Here is a 21,678-nt window from a genome sequence, read left to right on the forward strand (position 1 = left end):
TAAAACATAAAAAGATCTCCAGTACTGTTGCTGGGTAGATTTGTTTATAAATAGTCCTCATTGACAATGTTAAGAGTTTGAAATTGGCTTGCAGCCAAGCGGTCAGTACTGAGCCAACAGATCTCTGAAAAAAATACAGATGCTTCCTGTAAACAACATTGAACATTCGAGCCTCCCTGACTGCAGGCGGCTGGATTGCTGCCAAATACTGTGTGGGGCAGATTAACCTGAATATGAATGGATTAAATGGGATTTATCCATTCAAACAATAAATGTTTCAGTCTCACATGAACTAAACGTTTTAAATGGTGATCCATGCAAAGAAATATATTCACTGAATGTTTTGTTCACCCTGAGATTAAACATGATCGGAAAATAGAAACCTGACCAGATGCTATTTAATTTATATTAGTTCTGAGTAAAGGTCGCTCTAGTTATTAAAGTCCATTTGTTAAGAACCTAATGAAGTGAGAGTGAGTGGTATTGATGGACCCAACCCATAAGTTCAATAAGATGACTCCAATTACAAAAAATAAAATAAAATAAATTAAAAGTAAATAAACTGCATTGAACTCGCGAGGAATCCAGGAATATTCTCCGAGTTGTTGATCTCCTTTAAACGGAGTCGTCTCTTATACCCGATTAACACCGTGTTCTGTACAGTTTAATTTGTCTGGATTTCAATAATTTAACAGTCCCTCTTATTGCTGCCAACGAGTGGAGAAATGACCAGTTCATGACCTGCTTTAGTGGAGAATAAAACATTTATTCTTCTGATATTGCTTAATCTGCCGCAAAGTCCTGATGTCCTGTGTTCCCAAAACCAGTGAATGTTAGACAGCCGGTGGTCAGTAAAATTAGCGGCAATGATTTGGATGCTGAAGGATAACTTTGCTGATCGCCGCGTCCGTTCTGATTCATTAACTTCTCTGTCAAAAGCTGGTGTGAATTTTATGTTTCTCTGTCAACTCACTGCTCAATAATCTGGCAAGCGGCTTCTTTTACCGCCAATGTTCACAGGACTGTCTGAGGCTCAGGGGCAGTTCGAGAAATAGCAGGAGAGACATTGTGTAATGTGAGAGTTTCTTCTTGTCCCCAGACCTACATTGTTTAATGATAGTCGTGCACCATTTAAATCGAATCACTTTATTCATTGCCCGTATTTAGTTACAGAATTCGAGAACAACTCTTCTGATAAATTATAAGTTATTGTTTTAATTGGATAGAGACCCAGAGTTGTTGCAAATTAGACAGACAGACGTCTTATTCCCTGTTAATATAATTCCATCTGTTTGTGATCATCCACTTATGTTGGAGTACAGAAATAAAGGACTGAATTTACAATGGAATTAAGTTTAATTAACAGATGCGAAAATATAATTTCACCAATAGGATGACGAGAGACATTACAATGAATCCATTCAGACAAACAAATATCCCGATACAGATAAATGTCTATTTTAATAATAACCTATAGTAAATCTCTGGGTCCTTTCAGTTGTTGGGGGGGGGGGGGTGGTGGAAGGTGGGACGTGGGTCCAGGCGCCGCCTCCACCAGGCAATCAACAGGCGGCGCCTGGAAAGCCGCCCCCTTCTGCCGGGTATTTAAATGCCGCTCACTGGGAGCCGAATCCAACAGTCCGGGAGCTGGTTTGTTCACTGAGTTCCTGACACAACCATTCCCCCCAAATGACCAGAAGGATGAGGTGGGCCATTTCTCTCAGTTTGTTGCTGACTTTCTTATCCCGTGAGTAGTTTTTATTGTCCAAGTCTCTCACTGTTACTGTCTCAGTGTTAGTCTCTCTCTGGAATGTTCCAGAGTCACCAATCATTTCACCAGCATTAATCCTCGGGCTTTTTGATATATTTTTACAGGTGTCCAGTCGGATGTTGTGTTGACTCAGCCAGAGGCAGAGACCGGGCGTCCCGGAGGCTCCCTGACACTGACCTGTAAAACCAGCGGCTTCGACCTTGGCAGCGCCGGCATGCACTGGGTCCGGCAGGTTCCCGGACAGGGGCTGGAGTGGTTGGTATATTACTATACTTCATCCAGCAACAACTACGCCCCAGCCATTAAAGATCGATTCACTGCGTCCAAAGACACTTCAAGCAACATCTTCTCTTTGGCCATGACGAACCTGAAGACCGAAGACACCGCCATCTATTACTGTGCAAGAGACCACAGCGAGAGGAACCAGGGCTGGACCCGCACAAGAACAGCTCGAGAGGGAATTCAGCAACTTGCACCTTAATCTGAAGGTCAGTACTTGATCCAAATGTAATATTAATGCCAGTGATCAGAATCAAAGCACACGCTGCTTCTTACATAACTAACACAGAGAAAATTAAACTGTAAAACTTAACAAACCAATGAGCTTTTGGCTGTTTATATTGACTGTTCACAGTTTCAGCAATTAGAGACTTGCCTATATCCTGGTTTTATTATTTCTGATTCTTGGAGAAAGTGTATGTACATTGGGTTTTATAAACTGCTGTCAAATTATAAATTGGATCAGAAGTAAACGTGTATTTGAAGTGAATATTGAGCGGCAGGATTGAACAGAGAGTGAGTGCAGTTTTTGTGCGGGTGTCTGTCACTGTGACTACAGTGGGTCACAGTGCTGTGCACAGCGACATCCTCATACAAAAACCTCAGTGAAAGAGCTTGTTCAAATTGGTGATCAAGGCCACAGCAGGATTTTCAACTTAAATGAGGCTTAAATAAAACACAATATTAGTTTATAAAAAGGTATAAAAATCTTCCACTTTATCTCTGTTGACCGACACACTATATCTGCACAGAGGGTTTAAAAGTGTTCTGGCCCTCTTTATAAATTTAATGACCAGGACAAGCTGAAATAACTCACCCATTCGCTCTTGGAAGAGACAGAGTTAGTTTTTGAGGGAGCAGTGAATTTAAATCTCTGTTTTTTAGTCAACAGTCTGCCGCAGTATTTGACACGCTGTGTCTCATTGTGACAACTGGGGCACAGCAGTTACTGTCAATACAAAAAGCCCCTCAGCACTAATTCACTGAGGCTGGCTCAGTGCTCGCTTTTACAATCCAACTTTATTTACAGTGATGTATTACTGTCCAGCACTGACAAAATGATAAGAATTAATATGGAAATTTGGTGGTCGTTATTTAGTCACAGTTGGTGTTTTCAATAGCATTTCCATGTCTGAAATATAAAACATTCAGTCATTTATGAAGCGATAACGGTATCCACAAATATTCATATAATTTCCTGAAAATTAATCGTGAATTTTCTTTGCCGTTGGTTTGTGAATATTTAAAATAATGGTGGATTTCTGTCTATTTTGTGCAGGTGCGGTTATTGTATGGAGCTGCCCAGGGAATATGACACTGTGACTATCTCGACTACTGGGGACAGGGGACCATGGTGACGGTGACTGCAGGTAAGAACCATTCCGTCATTTACCAACTGTTTTACTTGAGTATTTGTTTTATATTTTTCTGCATTTTCAAAACCCATTCGTTCACTGAAATGTGTTTTGGTGGATCATGTATTGAGATGTTGTTGCAATGTTTCATTTGATTCTGATGAAAGGGGGATATAGAATCCCGCAGTTTCTTGACAGAAAGATGCTGCTGAGGGATTCAGTCCCTGTTTGCTGTGATTTGATGTTTATTTGCTGAGGATACTGTGTGGCTGGGTTACTTTAAATACAAAACGTGTGTTTTTACGATGTTTAATCTCGGTTCTATCTAATGTCTGCAGTTTGTACCGTCTTCTGCACAAGTGTTTGAGATCTAACCCAATATTAACAAAATGTGGTAAAGTTTCTCCATTATCTTATTGAATATGATGCGCTTACTGACAATGCTGATGTTATTATTCAATTTTTGTGCTTCGTTTAATTCTTCATTCATTTGATGACATGAGGGTTTGGTGCATTCTGGTTTGAGATTTTCTTGCAATGTTTCATTTGGTTCTGTTGAAAGGGGTTGTAGAACTGAGCTGCTTCTCTATGGTGCTTCACTCATTCGGTGATGTGTTTTGGTGTTTTTCTGCTGAGGAATGTTTTTGGGTGACTTTGAATCGGAAGATTTGTGAAACGGTTTGGCGTGTCTGTATTGTTTCAACTCGGTGACGCTGAGCGGTAACACGATTTGTGATTGAATGCAGAGTATACATGTTGGAAACTGCTTGGTGTAGGCTTGTAGGCAGAGAACAGGGAGGCTGTTTCTGCATCTTGAAAAAAAAGTGAAATTGCAGATTAAACTAAGCCACGTTCTGCGACAAAGCCTTTCCGAACACAGGTTGTTGCTGCAATCACAGTTTGCCGTTTGTGCAATGTTTCATCTCCGTGGCATCTGATGGTTGCAGCTTTTACCATCTCCTGCAAACATTAAAAGCATTTAAATGTGTTTGAAAAATGACTCGATATGAAAAAATGTGGTAAAGTTCCAATAATTCTTTGTTAATATTCCAGCTCCTCACAATGCTATTGCTGTTATTCCACATTTATGTTTAGTTTAATAATTCAATGGCGACGAGCTGGTTTGCTGGATATTTATATTTTCTTGCAATATTAAGTTTGATCCAGTTCGATGTAGAATTGAGCTGCTTCTCAATAAACGGGTATCAGTCCTTCATTGATGTGATTTCGTGTTTTGTTCTTCTGGGGAGATTGTGTATCTGGGTGACTTTAAATGATTAAGATTGGTCAAACGGTTCACCGTTTCTCCATTGTTTCTGCATTGTTTAAACTCGGTGACACTGAGCGGTTACACGTTTTCTGATTGAATGCAAACAGCCTAGGCGTTTGAAAATGCTTGAAGGGCGATTGTCGGGAGAAAACAGACAGGCTTAAGAAAATAATCTAATAAAGATATATTGATGCATTTTGTAATTTTAACTGATGCTTCCAGATTAAACAAAATAGTGACTGAAACGCCCATGCAGAACATAGTAACATTTATATAATTCAAACAATTGCAATGCGGTGATACAACTCCATATTAACCAAAAGTTATTATATATTAATATCATTCATCATTAATCACCTTTCACAATCCTGCTGTGTTCCGCACGAGGTTAACATGACCGGGCAGGTTTCTAGGCTGGAAATAATTTGTAATTCCAGTTATTCAATTATTTCTGTGCCGCTGCAACTATATTATACCTTCACTGTGATTTGTAGTTGGATAGCGAGGTAATTATCGCTAATCTAACCTGAACCCGTTTTCTGAAGTGTGGAAGTCGCTGCCAATCAAGGAATTGTTCCGATGATTTTATTTATATTGTAGGAAAGTTCAGATTGTCTGTGGCAAGAGATTGAAAAGTAAAAGCTTGAATGTCAAACCGATATATTTATTTATTTACAAAAGGTTAACAGTACCTCTGCATTTTATAATGACATCCTGTCTCCCATAGCTGTGCTCTACACACGATAGAATTATAGGAAGAACAGATGATAGGAAAGAAAGAATGATTATATCTTAGCTTTCGGCTTAAATTTTATTAAATGCTAAATTCAGCAACAAATTATCCACTCCATTTGCTGAAAATGGATGAGTTTTGCAAATGATTTGAATAAATATTACTGAGCTATTCTCGTTATATTCATTACTTTCTGAGAATAGATGGAGTTTATGATTTATCAATGTGTTCAGAAAGGCGCATATTTTACACATTTGTAGGTCGAATAGAGCAATTGGAGTAAAAAATAAAATAAAATGTGAATAGAGTCAAGTAAATGTTAAGATGTTTCCATCGAGTAATTTGGAGTTTATTGTTCAACATTGTTTGATTGTCAGGTTGTTTTAATTAAATCCCAATTATTTCACAAAGCTCTGGGTGAAAACAAATTGGGGATTATTGAATGCTATTTTTATCATATTTATTATTATAGTACAGATAATCTGATAAAGAAATAGCTGACAATTAACAATAACTTACAGTACAATATCAGTGAGAACTAATTCAGCATAAATTACCTCTTACAATTGAGTTGTATCCTAGCGTGCAATATCTCAAAGGTTTTAAAGAGTTTTAATAATATCTGTAATTAATTTAGGAAACAATACATTTCTTTACACTGCTGTGTGCAGCTCAGTTCTTTTGCTGATTACATTCTTTTGCCCTGATTATTTTGCTGATTATATTTAGTTGTGTTTTTAGATCATATTAGTGGGTAATGTGAATATTTTCTGGTTTGTTTAATTATTGCCCTGTCACTGTGTCTCTGTTAAGTCATTAATCTACCCTGGATCTGTAATATTTCATCTGCTCATTTTCAGCAAAACTACTTTTTGCCCAATTATCGAGTTTTGAGATAGACAGAGAGAAATAGTTAAAAACCGAATGCAGTTTTGAAATTAATGTCAGTTTAATTTCAAATAAATTACTGAATTATTGTTGTCGGAAGTTGGCCATTGATCAATTAGAATCAAACAGTTTCATGAAACTGACAGATTGAACAGATCTATCTGCTGGAACTCGATTGTTGCCATTTGTGTCTGTTCAGTTTCTGTGCGCGCGGTCACTGTGCTGGGACCAGGAATCTTCCTGACTGGTTGTAAATCTTCTAATTCATTTTCCAGTATTCCAGGGAGTGCAATTTGATCAAGTCCTTCAATAAAACTTGTATATGTGTGGAATGTGGAAATTGTACTTGATGTTTGACAAGGCGACTCAGAAAGGTGATTCCTCATCCAGATTGTGACAGAAAGAATTCAGCGACGCCAGACAGGCTGGAGAAGGAGATTTAGTTGATTTTTAAGCAGTGATATATTGGTCTTGGGAATTTTCGATTAGGCAACGCAGAGAGAGATTTACTGGGTTACATTCCGTGCTACGGCAGTCCTTGATCTATTTAATGGGTCAGTGCAGCGGAGAAATCCCTTTGCATTTTATTTTTAATCCTATCCTAGGATTTTGGAGGCGCTGGCAAGGCTAGATTTTATTATATATGCCGAAGTGTCCCCCCGGAAAGTTTAGATGTGAAACATCCTTGAATAATTGCAGTCCATGTTGCGGAGGGACATTCGCGATATTGTCAGGGAGGGAGTTCCAGAATTTTGACTCGGCGACAGTGAAGGAATGATGGTGTATTCCTAAATCAGGATGGTGAGTGTCTTTGAAGGGAACTTGCAGGTTTTGGTGCACCCATGCATCGATACAAACATATACACACTCTCACTCTCTCACACACACATTCTCTCTCATCCTCACACAAACTCATTCTCTCACACACATAATCACAATACTTCTTTCAAACATACACACTGTGCCTCGCACACAATGACTCTCACAGTCTCACTCTCAGACACACTGTGACGATCTGCCTCTCTCACACACACATTCGCTCACACGCTCTCACTCACACACGCTCTATCGCACACGCACTCTCTTTCACCAAATCTCTCTGATACACCTTGCCTCTATCTCTCTCTCACACCCACGCTCAAACACACAGACCCTCTCCCTCACATACATGCATAATCGCTCTTCAAACACCGCATGTTTTCTTTCAGGCTCTCTCTCACACGCATTCCCTCTGATACATACACAATATCTCAGACGCACACAAACTCGCCAACATATTATTATCCTCTCACTCTCACGCACTCTCACACGTGCACCCTGGCACATGCCCTCTCTCTCGTGGACACTGTCTCATTCTCTCTCTCTGACAAACAATCTATCTCTCTCTTTCAGGTATGCGGTATCTCACTCTCTCATATTCCCTCTCTCTCTGACACACACACTCTCTCATACGCACATTCTTTCTCTCACACACTCCCTCTCTATCACAGACACACTATCTCAGACACACAGATCTCTCTCTCTCTCACACAGTCTCACATCCATAATCGCTCTTCAAACAGAATCATTCCTTCTTTCACACACACAATCTCAAACATACTATCACTCTCCCTTTCTCTCACACACTTCCAAAGACACACACATGCACGCTGGCACACACATACATTCTCCCACCTGCTCTCTCTCTCATGCACACTGTGTCCCGTGTCTCTCTCACACAATCTCTCTCTTTCGCACATGCACACTCTCATACACACACACACATACTCACACAAGCACTTATTTCTCTCTCTCTCACACGCAAACACTAGTACATACATATCTCGTAAACACATTTTCTTTCACTCAAACACAGACATGTTCTTTGGCACACTCTCTCACACGTTTTCAGAAACACACAAACGCATCCCCACATTCTGCCTCTCTCTGACACACATGGTCTCTCTCTCTCTCTGTCTTAGGTACACACCCACATGCTCTCTAATCCCTCACACACACTCAATCATACACACCCTATCTCGAACTCACGCACACAATCTCCCATTTCCACACACTCACACACACATTGCCTCTCTCACTCACACAGAAAATCTCACACACACACATCCCTTCACACACATTCACACAAAAACTCTCCCTTGCACATTATTTTATTCTCCCTCTAACACCTATCTCACATACATACACGTACTCTGTCTCTCTCTCACACACACACAGGAACACACACATATGTTCACAAACACTTACACTCACAGGCGCAACGCAGCAACATACACACAATCAAGAAAACACACACACACAGCAGCACACAAACAGGAACAGACACACGCTCACAGACAAACATGAACACCGAGGAACACGTACACAGGGATACAGAGGGATACACACACACACGGGAACGGACACACGCTCACACACACATACACAATGAACACCGAAGAACTCGCACACAGGGACACACATAAAGAACACACGGACAGTTCAGAGTGACTGTTCGTGACATCAAGGCAACATTTGAACCAGTGTTGCATCAAGGAGCCCAAACAAAACTGGAGTCAATGGGAATCGGGGGGAAATTCCCCGCTGGTTTGAGTCATACCCAACGGAAAGGAAGATGGTTTCGGTTTTTGGAGGTCAATCATCTCAGTTCCAGGACATCACTGCAGGGATTCCTCAGTGCCGGCCCCACCACCTTTAGCTGCTTCAGCAATGACCTTCCAAAAGTCAGAAGTGGGGATCTTGGCTGATCATTGAACGATGTGCAGCACCATTCACGACTCCGCAGTTACTGAAGCAGTCCATTGCTAAATGCAGCAAGATCTGGACTATATCCAGGCTTGGGCTGACAAGGGGAAAGTAACATTCGTACCAGACAAGTGCACGCAATGGACATCTCAAACAAGCAAAGATCGAACGATCACCCCATGCCATTCAATGGAATTACCATCGCTGAATCTCCTGCTGACCATTGACCAGAAACTGAACTGGACTCGCCATATACACTGTGTGGCTGTGACAAGAGGTCAGAGACTCGGAATTCTGCATCCAAAACACCTCCTGACGCCCCAAAGCCTGTCCACCATCTGCAACACCAGGTTAAAGTCCAACAGGTTTGTTTGGAATCCCTAGCTTTCGGAGCGCAGCTCCTTCATCAGGTGAGTCACCTGAGTGAGACTTCTTACTGTGCTCACCCCAGTCCAACGCCGGCATCTCCATATCACCATCTGCAAGGCACATTCAGGAGTGTGATGGAATGCTCTCCACTTGTCTGGATGAATGCAGCTCCAATGACACAAAAGTAGCCCGCTTAATTGGCACACCATCGACAATCACTCCCTCCCTCCACCGCTGAGGAACAGTCGCATCAGTGTTTACCACCTACAACATGCTCTGAAGGAACTGGTCATGGCTGCTTGGACAGCACCTTCAAATCTCACAACAGCTACCATGTGCACAAGGACAGCAGATACATGGGAACATCACCAACTGGAATTTCTCCATCAAGCCTCTCACCATCGTGATCTCAAAATATCACATTGTTCCTTCAGTATCCATGATTCAAAATTCTGGAGCTGCCTCCCAAACACCACATGGACTGCAGTGGTTGAAGAACGAAGCTCACCACCATCTTCTCAAGGACACTGAGGGATGGGAAATAAATGCTGGTCCAGCCAGAGACGTCTGCAACACAAGAATGAAGAAAACACACTCTCTGACACAATATGACAATAATTTTACGGCCTGAAATTGACATTTTCAACATGAAAATCTATTAAGTTGGAGGAAGGTTCATTGTTCCAGTTCCAAATTGTTTTGTACAGAATGAAATTACACCGACATTAAAGCAGCTGCCCAGTGATCTACACTGCTGTCTGACTGTACACAGCCGGTGTTACTGAAAGTATTAAAGCAGCTGTCCAGTGATCTACACTGCTGTCTGACTGTACACAGCTGGTGTTACTGAAAGTATTAAAGCAGCTGCCCAGTGATCTACACTGCTGTCTGACTGTACACAGCTGGTGTTACTGAAAGTATTAAAGTAGCTGCCCAGTGATCTACACTGCTGTCTGACTACACACAGCCGGTGTTACTGAAAGTATTAAAGCAGCTGCCCAGTGATCTACACTGCTGTCTGACTGTACACAGCTGGTGTTACTGAAAGTATTAAAGTAGCTGCCCAGTGATCTACACTGCTGTCTGACTACACACAGCCGGTGTTACTGAAAGTATTAAAGCAGCTGCCCAGTGATCTACACTGCTGTCTGACTGTACACAGCCGGTGTTACTGAAAGTATTAAAGCAGCTGCCCAGTGAGCTACATTGCTGTCTGACTGTACACAGCCCGTGTTACTGAAAGCTGATCAATGTGGAGAATCAGGACAGGATGGATGGAGAGGAAGAGGAGGAGGTGGGGGTGGTGCAGCCGAATGGAGGAGCCCCCAGCTCGGCTGTGGACAACAGACAAGAGAAAGCTGAGCCTGAGCGGAATGTCATCCAGAGAAACATCGCCCGGCTTGGCCCGGAGTACCTGAATGATCACTCATTCACCCTCACTCACACTCACTCACCGTCACTCACACTCACTCACACTCACCCACACTCACTCACACTCACTCACTGTCACTCACACTCACTCACGCTCACTCACCGTCACTCTCACTCACTCACACTCACTCACTCTCACTCACACTCACTCACTCTCACTCACACTCACTCACCCCTGTTCACACTCACTCACAGTCACTCATACACACTGACTGATTAACCCATACTCATTTACCAACACTAAGTCACAATCCCTCCCTCAATCATCCACCCTCATGCATCCATACCCACTAATCCACATTCATTCACACACCCACACTCACCTATGCATATCCTCAATCACCAACCCTCATTCCCTTACCCTCACTCACTCACAGTAATCCATCCGAACTAACTCACCCTCCCTCACCCACCTTGTCATCCACATTCACTTCCTCACCCTCACTCACCAACCCTCACCCAGCCTCACTCATCCACCCTCACTAACCAACCCTCACCCACCCTCACTAACCAACCCTCACCCTCCCTCACTAACCAACCCTCACCCAGCCTCACTCACCCACCCTCACTTACCAACCCTCACCCAGCCTCACTAACCAACCCTCACCCACCCTCACTCACCCACCCTCACTAACCAACCCCTACCCAGCCTCACTCACCCACCCTCACTACCCAACCATCACACAGCCTCACTCACCAACCCTCACTAAACAACCCTCACCCAGCCTCACTCACCCATCCTCACTAACCATCCCTCACCCAGCCTCACTCACCCACCCTCACTACCCAACCCTCACAGAGCCTCACTCACCCACCCTCACTAACCAACCCTCACCCAGCCTCACTCACCCACCCTCACTAGCCAACCCTCACCCAACCTCACTCATCCACCCTCACTAACCAACCCTCACCCACCCTCACTAACCAACCCTCACCCACCCTCACTAACCAACCCTCACCCAGCCTCACTCACCCACCCTCACTAACCAACCCTCACCCAGCGTCACTCACCCACCCTCACCCAGCCGCACTCACCCACCCTCACTAACCAACCCTCACCAAGCCTCACTCACCCACCCTCACTAACCAACCCTCACCCAGGCTCACTCACCCACCCTCACTAACCAACCCTCACCCAGCGTCACTCACCCACCCTCACTAACCAACCCTCACCCAGCCTCACTCACCCACCCTCACTAACCAACCCTCACCCAGCGTCACTCACCAACCCTCACCCAGCCTCACACACCCACACTCAATCACCCCACTCAAACTCACTCACCCTCACTCACCAACCCTCACCCGCCATCACTCACTCACACTCACTCACCCACCCTCACTCACTAACCCTCACCCAGCCTCACTCACTCACACTCACTCACCCACCCTCACACTCACCAACTCTCACTCACACTCACTCACACTTACACACACTCAACCAGCCCACTCACACTTACTCACTCACCCCCACTCACCCTCGCTCACCAACAATCACGCACCCTCATTCACTGTCACTCACTCGCCCACTCTCACCCACACTCACTCTCTCACACTCATTCACCCACACTCAACCACCCCACTCTCACTCGCTCACCTTCACTCACCAACCCTCACCCACCTTCACTCAATCACTCCAACTCACCCTCACTCACCCACCCTCACCCTCACTCACTCACACCCATTCACCCACACTCAACCACCCCACTCACTCACTCATCCTCACTCACTGACTCACACTCACACTCACACACACTCACTCACCCACACTACTCACACTCAGTCACACTCACTCATCCTCACTCGCCAACCCTCATCCCCTCTCTCACACTCATTCACGCAACTACATTCACTCACTCCCACTCACCCTCACTCACCAACCCTCACTCACACTGACTCACACTCACTCACCCACAGCCAACCACCCCACTCAAACCCACTCACCCACTTTCAATCACTCACACTCACTCAACCACCCTTACTAATGGAAATCACTCAGTCCCTTCACTCAGCCACCGTCACTCACTCACACTCACTTATTCACTCACTCCACACAAATTAATTCACTCCCCTCACTCAACCAGTCTCACACGCCCAGCTTCGCTCACTTTTCATAACTCACGCACCCTCATTCACCCACACTCATTCGCTCACCCAATGTGATTCACTCACCCACACTCATTCACCCTCACTCATCCACCCTCATTCACTCAACTTCATTTACACGCCCTCACTGAGCCTCACCTTCATTCACCCACCTTCACTCACTCAGTAGGCCTCATTCACACATCCTCGCTCACCCACTGTCACTCACTCTCCATCATTCATGCATCCTCCCTCCCTCACCCACCATTACTCACGCAGCCACATTCAGAAACCTCAGATCACCCAAAATCTCACTCAACACCAAACCGCCCACTCATTTATTTACATGCTGTGGAGATGCTGGCGTTGGATTGGGTGAGCACAGTAAGAAATCTGACAACTCCAGGTTAAAGTCCAACAGGTTTGTTTGAAACACTAGCTTTCGGAGCACTGCTCCTTCCTCAGGTGAGTGAAGAGGTAGGTTCCAGAAATATATATACAGACAAAACTCTATATGTATGTTTCTGGAACATATCTTTTCATTCACCTGAGGAAGGAGCAGTGCTCCACAAGCTCGTGTTTGAAACAAATCTGTTGGACTTTAACCTGGTGTTGTAAGACTTCTTACTGTGCTCATTTATTTTCAACCACCACCGTCGCCCATGCATCCTCCCTCACTCACCAATCCATCCTCACTCATTTACAATCGCACACACATCCTCATGCTCCACACTCATACGCGCCCACCATTGTTCATGCACACACACTGACACACCCAGCCACCCTCTTCTCACTCCCGCCCTAATTCACACCCCTGCTATCTCACCCTCATTCACTTGTCCCCTTGCTCACTAAATGGGAGGAGTTAGTCTGCAATGAGAGAGGAAGAGAGAATTGGAGCGAGGAGTGAGAGGCAGTGTGCACGAACGTGGTGGCCTGGCAAGGCGGCAGTAGGACCCAGGAGAAAGAGAAGAGAGCTGGAGGGAAGCGTCAGGGTCGGGGGCGGGGAGAATTGTAAAGAGGACGTGGGGAAATATCGAGGGAGAGGAACATGTCAAAGAGTCATGGAATAGAGCAGAGAGCCATGGAAAAGGCTGAGAGCTGGGGAAACGTGCAGGGAGCCTGGGGAAAGGCTGAGAGCTGGGAAAAAGCGTAGGGAGACTGGGAAAAGGCTGAGAGCTGGGGAAAAGCGTAGGGAGCCTGGGAAAAGGCTGAGAGCTGGCGAAAAGCGTAGGGGGACTGGGAAAGGCTGAGAGCTGGGGAAAAGCACAGGGAGACTGGGAAAAGGCTGAGAGCTGGGGAAAAGCACAGGGAGACTGGGCAAAGGCTGAGAGCTGGGGGAAAGCGCAGGGAGACTGGGAAAAGGTAGACAGCTGGGAAAAAGCGCAGGATGCCTGGGAAAAGGTAGAGAGCTGGGAAAAAGCACAGGATGCCTGGGAAAAGGTAGAGAGCTGGGAAAAAGCACAGGATGCCTGGGAAAAGGTAGAGAGCTGGGGAAAATGACAGGAAGCCTGGGAGACGATATGGAGATGGGGGAAAGCACAGGGAGCCTGGGAAAAGATAGAGCTGGGGAAAAGCGCAGGGAGACTGGGAAAAGGTATAGAGCTAGGGAAAAGTGCAGGGAGCCTGGGAAAAGAAGGAGCTGGGGAAAAGCGCAGGGAGACTGGGAAAATATAGAGCTGGGGAAAGCGCAGGGAGACTGGGAAAAGGTATAGAGCTGGGGAAAAGTGCAAAGAGACTGGGAAAAGAAGGAGCTGGGGAAAAGCACAGGGAGACTGGGAAAATGCAGAGAGCTGGGGAAAAGTGCAGGGAGCCTGGGAAAAGGCAGAGAGACGGGGAAAAGCACAGGGAGCCTGGGAAAATGTAGAGAGCTGGGGGGAAAGCGCAGGGGGCCTGGGAAAAGATGGAGCTGGGGAAAAGCACAGGGAGACTGGGAAACGATAGAGAGCTGGGGAAAAGCACAGGAAGCCTGGGAAAAGGCAGAGAGCTGGGAAAAAGTACAGGATGCCTGGGAAAAGGTAGAGAGCTGGGGAAAATCACAGGAAGCCTGGGAGACGATATGGAGCTGGGGGAAAGCACAGGGAGCCTGGGAAAAGATAGAGCTGGGGAAAAGCGCAGGGAGACTGGGAAAAGGTATAGAGCTGGGGAAAAGTGCAGGGAGCCTGGGAAAAGAAGGAGCTGGGGAAAAGCGCAGGGAGACTGGGAAAAAATAGAGCTGGGGAAAAGCGCAGGGAGACTGGGAAAAGGTATAGAGCTGGAGAAATGTGCAGGGAGCCTGGGAAAAGAAGGAGCTGGGGAAAAGCGCAGGGAGACTGGGAAAATGCAGAGAGCTGGGGAAAAGTGCAGGGAGCCTGGAAAAGGAAGAGAGCTGGGGGGAAAGCGCAGGGAGCCTGGGAAAGGATGGAGCTGGGGAAAAGCACAGGGAGGCTGGGAAAAGGCAGAGAGTTGGGGAAAAGCACAGGGAGTCTGGGAAAGGGCAGAGAGTTGGGGAAAGCGCAGGGAGCCTGGGAAAAGGTAGAGAGCTGGGGAAAGCACAGGGAGCCTGGGAAAAGGCTGAGAGCTGGGGAAAAGCACAGGGAGCCTGGGAAAAGGCTGAGAGCTGGGGGAAAGCACAGGGAGCCTGGGAAAAGGCTGAGAGCTGGGGAAAAGCGCAGGGAGACTGGGAAAAGACTGAGAGCTGGGGAAAAGCACAGGGAGACTGGGAAAAGGTAGAGAGCTGGGAAAAAGCACAGGATGCCTGGGAAAATGTAGAGAGCTGGGAAAAAGCACAGGATGCCTGGGAAAAGGTAGAGAGCTGGGGAAAATCACAGGAAGCCTGGGAGACGATATGGCGATGGGGCAAAGCACAGGGAGCCTGGGAAAAGATAGAGCTGGGGAAAAGCGCAGAGAGACTGGGAAAAGGTATAGAGCTGGGGAAAAGTGCAGGGAGCCTGGGAAGAGAAGGAGCTGGGGAAAAGCGCAGGGAGACTGGGAAAAGGTAGAGAGATGGGGAAAAGCACAGGGAGCCTGGGAAAAGGTAGAGAGCTGGGGGGGAAGCGCAGGGAGCCTGGGAAAAGATGGAGCTGGGGAAAAGTGCAGGGAGACTGGGAAAAGGCAGAGAGCTGGGGAAAAGCACAGGGAGCCTCGGATATGGCAGCGAGCTGGGGTGGGGGGGGGGGGACACATGGAGCCTGGGAAATGGTATAAAGCTGGGTTAAAGTACAGGGAGCCTGGGAAAAGGCAGAGAGCTGGGGAAAAGCACAGGGAGCCTGACAAAAGGCAGAGAGCTGGGGAAAAGCACAGGGAGCCTCGGAATGGGTAGCGAGCTGGCGGGGGCGGGGGGGGGGGCGAGGGTGCGGGAACACACGGAGCCTGGGAAATGGTATAAAGCTGGGTAAAGTGTAGGGAGCCTGGGGAATACGAGAGCTGAGTAGTGAGCAGGTGAGATGGGCAGAGAGCTGAGCGCAGACAGGGGAGAGAATCTGCAGGAACACGGGGAAAAGTGGTAATTGCTGGGCCAAAGCCAATAATCAGGGGGCAAAGTGCCATGTTCTGGGGAAAAGCACAAAGAGCAAGTGGAAAGTTCCAGAAGCTGAGGCAAAGAGCAAACAACCTGGAAAGATGCAGCTGGGCAAATTACAGAAGTGGAGGAAAGATCAGAGAGCTGGGAAAAGCGCAGAGAGCTGGGAAAAGGACAGGAAGCTGGTTAACGCGGATACATGGAATGCGGAGTCCATCCCACAATCTGCTCCGCCATAATCATATTGAATGGTGCAGGAGACCTGAGGGACCGAATGGCCGCATCCCGCTTTTAATGTCCAGGGTCCTGTAATTGGAGAATTTTGGAGTTACTTGCACATGTGCTCAAACGTAGAATTTTATAGTCATTATTTAAATACCTGGATGATTTTTCTGAAGCAAAGTCACGACTCCTTGTTTTGGGGAGTGGGGGTAGTGAGGTGGAGAGAGGAGGGACATCAGTCAGTTTGAACACAGGCAATTTCCAAACAGCAATGACCGAAATGAAGAGACAACTTCTTTATCACAAAGTGCTGTTGGTGGAAAAAACATTGGTGTCATAAATAATGGGGAAACCCTCCGCTCTGCTCATTGAAAGGAATGAATGGTACATTTTCAGATGACACCATAATGCTAATTTCTGCAAGGTGTTAGAAATGGAGAAAGAGATGTGAGTTTCTAAAGAGGGAATAAACAAATGGTGATTCTCAAAAGTTAGAAGTAACAGATGCTCAAGTATGGATGCAGTTTTAATGCGAACGGTTTATGATAAATTTGTAACTTTATCCAAATTCTAAGTTGTATGATATCTTAATGACAAATCCCAGAGTCTAACTTGTTCAATTGGCCATTCTCTCCCAGCGACACCGTCTCCGCCCACTCTCTACAGCCTGGTCTCCTGTCAGCAACACAACACCGACGGCTCCGTCACCTACGGCTGTTTGGCGATGGACTACTCCCCAGAAATCACCAGCCTTACCTGGAAGAAAGATGGGCAGCTGATCAGCACTGGAGTTAAGGAATACCCGTCAGCGAGAAACAAGAAGGGAACCTACACCCTGAGCAGCCAGTTAACCATCACCGAGTCAGAGGGGGTATGCAGCAAAATCAGCTGTGAGGTTCGACACAGCGGCTCAGACAAGAGCATTGGAATGACATGTAAGTGTTATGGAAACTGTGCGAAGCAGAACCGCTGTGATTACTTTATTTACACCTTTGGCTATAACATATTTATGATAAAGTGTGCCGTTCTGATTCCTGAGGAAAATATTGGCCGCAGAGAAACAGTTAAAATATAATAAATCATTTTATTTGTCACACCATCTTCTGCAAGAAATGTCTAAATTGTGTTTCTTGAAGGCCCGCCTGGTGTCCCTCCAAATGTTCTCCTCACCGTGAGTTCCAGTGAAGAAATCACAAGACAGAAATTTGCAACCATCGTCTGTTCAATTAACGATTTCCAGACAAATTCAATCACGGTAAAGTGGCTGAAGAATGGACAACCCATGGCTTCAGGAATTGTCACCTCTCCCGCCTGTGAAGTGAACGGGAACTTCTCGGCGAGCAGTCGGCTGACAGTCTCCGCCGGGGAATGGTTCAGCAAAGCGGTCTATACCTGCCAGGTCACTCATCAAGAGGTCACCCAAAGTCACAACATCACCGCGTCTGGTAAGAGACACAAACAGAGGAAACAATAAATCATCCTGCACTCTGATGTTAATCCAAATCAGGAATTTATTAAAATCAGGACAAAGCACAGAATAACTTCTAATTTACTGCCATGTAGTTTGTGTTTCATTCTGATGTAAGAGCTGCATTAGGATTGCTCACCATTCAGGATTTGATCAGCAGAGAAATAAATGTTTCCCTCTAATTTGAAGTCATTTAGTGAGTGAGGTGGATTTGATATCAGCCTTATCCTGAGACAGCTGATTATATTTGAGAGGCAGTGGGTGTCTGAACCCCTTTATTGATAACAGCTCCAAGGAAAATTGTTGGAAAGTTCATTCAACCTATTTGTAAATCAGCCTTCCGTATTAGGTTTCCGAGATCAGGATTGGAATATTTGTATTGGGAATGCTGCAATACTCGTTCATTAGAATGCCATTGGTGCTGACTGTATTTCACAATGAGAATCGTTTAAGATGACCAAACTGGTTTTCCATTGTGTACAGAAGATTAATGGCGATCATTAGAAGTTTCGAAGTTGATTTATTCCCATTGAGTGAGTGAAGGCTGAATCCTTCTGTCCTGATTCTGAAGATGAAACTTGTGTTGATTTTCATGTTTTGATTCACAGATCCTTCTGATTGTATTACCGCCTCAGTAACAATACTGCCACCACCAATAGAACAGGTCTTACTGGAGGCGACTGTCACCTTAACCTGCGTCATTTCGAATGGTCCTTATGGAGTCAACGTGTCCTGGAGTGAAGCGAAGAAGCCGCTGAAATCAGAGATTGCCGACCAGCCTGGGGCAGATACTGAGAGCGTGGTCAGCAAATTAAACATCTCGACACAAGCCTGGCTGAGTGGGGCTGTGTTTGACTGTGTGGCGAGCCATCAGGACCTGCCAACTCCTTTAAGAATTTCAATCCACAAAAAAATAGGTGAGCGGTGAAACTGAAGCAATAAGTGAGTCATTGTGTCTATTTCTGGTGTCAGTGCAGCGGTCAGTATTTAGCATTCAGTGTATTTATGGTCCATTCTGATTGGTAATTCCACGACTAAAAATTTTGGGCCTGTTGATCTTAAGGGGGAAATTGCTACGTAGATGAAGGAACAATGAATTAAAAGCAGTAATATGGGGTTTAGACAGAGCTAGACCAATGGCCACAAGACGTAGGAGCAGACGTAGGCCATTCAGCCCAACAACACTGATCCAGCCTTCAATGAGATCATAACTGATCTGATGTGATGGTCTTCAACTCCTCTTTCCCGCCTTCTCCCGCTGTTACCAGACACCTAAACGACCCCCTAACGGACTGACCTCATTAACACTACACCTCTGTATGCTTCACCCGATGCCGGTGTTAAGTAGTTACATTGTGTACCTTATGTTGCCCTGTTATGTATTTTATTTTATTTCCCTTTCTTTTCATGTACTTAATGATCTGTTGAGCTGCTCGCAGAAAAATACTTTTCACTGTACCTCGGTACACGTGACAATAAACAAAATCCAATCCCATATCTCTCATTGGTTGAAAATATGTCTCTCTCAACCTTGAACATACTGAACAACCCAGAATCTACAGCCCCCTGGGTTAAATAATTCTACAGCTCCCCGACGCTCTGAGAGAGGAAATTCCTTCTCATCTCTGTCTGAAATGGGCGAACATTGACTATGTGATCCTGCACTCTGGTCCGAGATGCTCCCACAAGGGAAAACAATCTCACAGCGACTACACGCCGAAGCTCCCTGAGAATCTTTCATGTCTCGATTAGGCCACCTTCATTCTTCTAAACTCCAATCAGTCCAGGCCCAGCCTACTTAACCTCTCCCTGGAAGAAAATCCCTCCATCCCTCGTGATCCTTCTCTGGACTGCCTTCAAAACCAATCTGTCTTCCTTAGGTAAGGGCACGAAAACTATTCAAAGTATATCAGGTGTAGTCTAACTAGTCTAACTAGTCTAACTTTGTATAGTTTGAGCCAGACGTCCCCATGTTTATATTCTATTCCCTTTGAAATAAATGTCAACATTCAATTTGTCTCCATATTACCTGCAGAACTTGCTTTGTGTGGTTTCTGCACAAGGGCCCCCAATTCCCCCGTTACTTCAGCTTTCTTCAGTCTTTCTACATCTAAATAATATTCTGTTATGTTCCTCCGCCTACCAAAGTGTCTAAACTCACATTTCCCTACATTATGTTCCATCTGCCAAGTTTTTACTCAGTAACTTAAGCCACCTCTGTCCCTCTCTAGATTTTCTGTAACCTCACCACTTGCCTTTATATTTTTGTCATCTCCAGCCGTGGGAATAGTACATTCATTTATTAAACACAGTTTTGAAATTCATGTATATTACATCTACTGGTTCCCCCTTCTCCAGCCTTCTCCTTATCACCTCGAACAAGGGCAATAAAGTCTTCAGGCATGATTTCCCCTTCACGAAGCCGTGCTGACTCTGTTTGATTATATTATGTATTTCGAAATGCTCAGCTATTGGATCTGTTATAATGGACTCGAACCGTTTTCCACTGACAGATGTTAAGGTCCCTGGCCTATAGTTACCTGTTTTTGACACCCTTCCTTTTGAATAAGGGTGTTACATTGGCAGTTTTCTAATCCTGTTGGGGTAAGGTGGGAGGAGCCTGGTGTGGAGTTTATACACCAGCACAGAATAGTTGGGCCGCATGGCCTGTTCCCCTGCTGTACACTTTCTGAAACTTTCGAATCCAATATCCGTAAATTCTCAGGGAAAAGGATTGTGTCCACCTCTGCTCCGAGCTTGGAACCCGGACAGATCCCAAAGTGGAAAATGGAAACCTTTAAAATACAACACAAAACACATTTCTCTCACATCTAACCCGCGGTTCCATTGTCTCCGGGATCCCCCATTTTATTGACGTTTGTTGTACATTTTCTGCAGATCCCAATCCGCGGGAACCGTCCGTCTCTGTCCTCCTGCCCTCGGCTGAAGACGTCTCCGCTCAGAGATTCGTCTCCCTCAGCTGCTTAGTGAGAGGTTTCTCCCCCCGAGAGATCTTCGTCAAGTGGACCGTCAATGACAAGCCGGTGAATCCCGGGAACTACAAGAACACCGAGGTGATGGCGGAGAACGGCAATAGCTCCTTCTTCATGTACAGCCTGTTATCCATTGCAGCGGAGGAGTGGGCCAGCGGCGCTTCTTTCTCCTGTGTGGTGGGACATGAAGCCATCCCCTTGAAGATCATCAACAGAACGGTTGATAAATCCAGCGGTAAACCCAGTTTTGTGAACATTTCCCTCGCTCTGATGGACACCGTTAATTCATGTCAATGACAATCTATTGATTATATTTCGAACTAAAATAAAAATAATAAAGGTTTTTTCCTCCAATTGTGATTTAAATACACAGCCGCTTAATTAATGGTGCTTCCACTTTGCTGATATTAGATCTGTTCAATGAGACCCGGATTTCTACAGGTCTCAGCCCCAAGTCTGATACAATCAGTGCTCCCAGCTCAGATACACCCTGGGTTAGAGACAGAGTAAAACTCATTCATTCCAGGATTCAGCAAAATATCTTCATTGACTTTCCTCCCGCTGAGGAGAAAT

General features: G+C 45.5%; 1 pseudogene; it reads left to right on the plus strand.

The window, feature by feature from the left end:
- The first annotated feature begins 1,695 nt into the window (after positions 1-1,695).
- LOC119961373 lies at positions 1,696-21,459 on the plus strand (annotated as a pseudogene).
- The last annotated feature ends 219 nt before the right edge of the window (positions 21,460-21,678 follow it).

Source organism: Scyliorhinus canicula, unplaced genomic scaffold (genome assembly GCF_902713615.1).
Source record: "Scyliorhinus canicula unplaced genomic scaffold, sScyCan1.1, whole genome shotgun sequence".
In the NCBI taxonomy this organism is placed as follows: Eukaryota; Metazoa; Chordata; class Chondrichthyes; order Carcharhiniformes; family Scyliorhinidae; genus Scyliorhinus; species Scyliorhinus canicula.